Genomic DNA, 3,677 nt, shown 5'->3' with positions numbered 1-3,677 from the left:
CTTGGTGCGGTCTGGTGCGGGCGTGGTGCAAGCTGGTGCGGCCTTGGTGCGTGAAATGCTGCCCTGCCCGCGCCAAGGGCAGGGCAGGAAAAGTTGGTGCGCCAGAACGTGCTACGGTGCTGCCAGAATTAAGAATTGGTGCGCCAGACTCAGAAATTGGTGCGCCAGAAATTTTCCTTGGTGCATGGGATGCTGCCCTGCCCTCGCGGAGAGCAGGGCAGAAAAATGTGGTGCTGCTAGGATTGAGTTGCGATGCATGCTGGTGCTGCCAGGAGAGAATTGGTGCGCCAGATTTGTGTGTGGTGCGCCAGATTTGTGCACCAATCCAAATGCTGCCCTGCCCTCGCGGAGGGCAGGGCAGTGTTTCCACTTTGCTGTCCCGTGTTCGAAACACAGCTGTGGCACACGTTCAATAAATTTCCTTGGTTTCTTGGCACGGCACTCAACCTTAGTTCTTGGCTTCTTCCTTGGTCCGTGTTCGATTCTTGTGGCATGCATGGGTGACATTTTTCCTTTGAATTTCTTCCTTGGTGAGCCCGATACTGCCCTTGTGGAGGGCAGGGCAAGGTTCTCTTCTTCTTGGTTCCAAGGCACATTTTTGTGCTCTGCCCTTGTAGTGGGCAGGGCAGAGTTGCCTTCCTTGGTTGGTTCCCTTATGTTGCCCTCCTAGAGGGCAGTGTGCCCTTGTGGAGGGCAATGTTTGCCTCCCCCATTGCATGCGGCACACTTCCTCTTGCTTTGACCACACTTTCCTTTCCTTAGGCTACACTTCTTAGGCCACGCTTTTCCTTTTCTTTTCTTTTCTTCACCTATAATAAACCAAAACAACCACTCCAAGTATCACTAAATTCAAGAGGCTTATAAATCAATTAAAATTCAATTAAAATTAGCTTAAACCTCATGAGTTAACATTAATTTCATGGTGGTTTCTTGATTTATAGAAGTTATGCATTTTCACTCCAAATTACTTACTTAAGATGCAAGAAAGTGCATAAATGTTAACAAAACAAGTGAAATTAGCTTGAAAAATGGGTATATGATGACTTGTCATCACAACACCAAACTTAAATCTTGCTTGTCCCCAAGCAAGCATCAAAACTAAGAGAAATTGAAATGAATAAAAAAAGAATACATATCCTTATTAGGCATATAGCAGAACTTAATCTATGGGGTCATTATGCAGACAATGATAACTCAATTATTGTTGATGCTACATAATACATCTTTCCTCAAAGGCTTGCTAAACTTGCTGTCATAAGACTCACTTTTTGATTCCTCCCTTGCTAACTTTTCTTGGCTTACAATGCTTAACAAGCTTATTATTCTTTTGGAGGTTTGGTGTCAAATGTTGCAGTAATAGCCTTTGGCTTTATTTGTTTTTTTTTTTTTTACTCAACATCTCTCCACCACAGACACATGGCTCACTAATTCTTCCTAGGATCATTGATGCCCAGCATCTCTTTGGATAACTAAATGTTCTGTATCTAAGTTGCTCTTTATTGTGGATTTTCAATTGGCCATCCCAAATCAGTTGATCTAAGTGACCGGGTTTTAAAATACCCCTTAGAATTTACTCATCCAAGCAGATCTTAGTACAAGAACACCACAGGCATATGTCCTAAGGTTCAAGCTATTGGTGTCCAACCTTTATTCTTTGTTTTCTTCTTGCCATTTTGGCTTTTTCTTTCCCTTTTCTTTCTGTTTTTGTTACCAAGGGCTTTTTCATTATTGATAGGAGTCTTTGTAACAGCAAGCTAACTAACAATTGAATAAGAATGATATTATGCAACAATTATTTCATGAGTTATGCATTTAATCAAACACATATACCACCACCAACTTCCATTCATATTTATGCAACATTGGATATTTCACTTTTCAATTCAAACCAATCTCTTTTATTTAAGCATATGGGAAACAAAACAATTTTCAAGCTAAGTGATGGATAACACGCATTATGCAGACTTAGCATTTTTAACAAACAATTTCACTTGCAACTAGATAAACACTTTAGCAAGACATACAATGGTTTCCAGATTCAAAACATTTCACAGCAGCAAGGATTAAGTTTAGATACAACCTTTGAAGTTGCAGCCCTTTGATTTTTTTCTTCTGTTGTGTTCTCTTTGAGTTAAGATGCATAATGTCTTCAATTATTGGCTCATGTCCTGCATAATCCTCAAAGTTGCTTGCTTCTCAAGCCCTTAATTATATGGTTAGTATGTATAAACTGAGTGTGGTTCTAGGATTGATTTTTTTGTGTAGGGACACCAAACTTAATTGTTTGCCACTGCCTCAGATGCAACAAGTCAACCATATTTAAAACCATGTATCCTTGCTAAAGGTTAATGAAATTAAGGCTAGAAAACAATTCAACAGTTAATAATGTTTGATGGCTTGGAGCTAGAATCATGCAAGAGGTGAGAATGTGTTCTTAAATGATATCTTTGGTGGAACACCAAACTTAGAAGTTTTCATTCTCCCTCAAATTGTTTTGGTGTGCAACACCAAACTTAGCTCCTTGCAATGCATACCAATTATTCAACATTTTTACTGAAAAAGCTATGAAAAAGAAAATTACCTCAGGTTGGGTTGCCTCCCAACAAGCGCTCTTTTATTGTCACTAGCTTGACATTGAACTCCCTTTAGGGTGGTTGATGTTGGTGATGTCTCAACTTGTCACCTCTCACTGTAAGCTTTCTTTGTGTGCCTTGATGCTCAATTTCCATATGCTCAAGAGAAAGTATTTGGTTGACAGTGTAATAATCTTCTGCTCCCTGCTGTTGATACACTAGTTGCACCTTATCACCTTTAGAAAATTCTTCAGTTGGGATTTTCTTGTTCTTCCACCCTTTGTGAGCCTTTTTCTTGCTCTTCATCTTTTTCTTTCTTGTTGATCTTTCTTTCTTGACAGTTACTTGAGTTGTGATACCTTCCTTCTTGCTTATCACCCCTGCTTCCCTATGACTCCCTTTTTCTTCTTGCATCTGTACTTCCTTGTCAGTTGATTGCTTTGGAAGGAGATCATCACTCATTTTGCTTGTTTCTTGGAAGGAAGTCACCACTTGTTTTGCTTGTTTCTTCATTCCTTTGTAATTCTGGAAAGACTTTCAAGATGATGCTCTCCTCATGCATCCTGAGGGTTAACTCTCCCTGCTCTACATCCACAATGGCTCTAGCAGTGGCCAAAAATGGTCGACCAAGTATTATGGAGTCATTTCCATGTTCTGAAGAATCCAGGATCACAAAATCTGCTGGATAGATAAACCTGTCAACCTTAATTAAAAGGTTCTCAATAAGCCCTTTAGGATATACTACTGATTGGTCTACCAATTCCAAGGACATCTGTGTTGGTTTTACCTCCTCTATGCCAAGCTTTTTCACTAAAGAAAATGGGATTAGATTTATGCTTGCTCCTAAATCGCACATCCCCTTGTTAATGAATAGGTTTCCAATAGTGCATGGTAAGAAGAAACCTCCAGGGTCTTCAAGCTTGGGAGGGAGTCCCTTTTTAATGAGTGCACTGCATTCTTCACTGAGCATTACAGTCTCCTTTTCATTCCAACTTCTCTTCTTGTTGATGAGCTCCTTCAAGAACTTGGCATACAGAGGCATTTGCTCCAATGCCTCAGCTAAAGGTACGTTGATTTCCAGCTTCTTGAAAGTCTCAAGAAATT

The sequence above is a fragment of the Arachis duranensis genome, chromosome 7, assembly GCF_000817695.3.
Source record: "Arachis duranensis cultivar V14167 chromosome 7, aradu.V14167.gnm2.J7QH, whole genome shotgun sequence".
Lineage (NCBI taxonomy): Eukaryota > Viridiplantae > Streptophyta > Magnoliopsida > Fabales > Fabaceae > Arachis > Arachis duranensis.
This window is presented reverse-complemented; position numbering follows the sequence as displayed.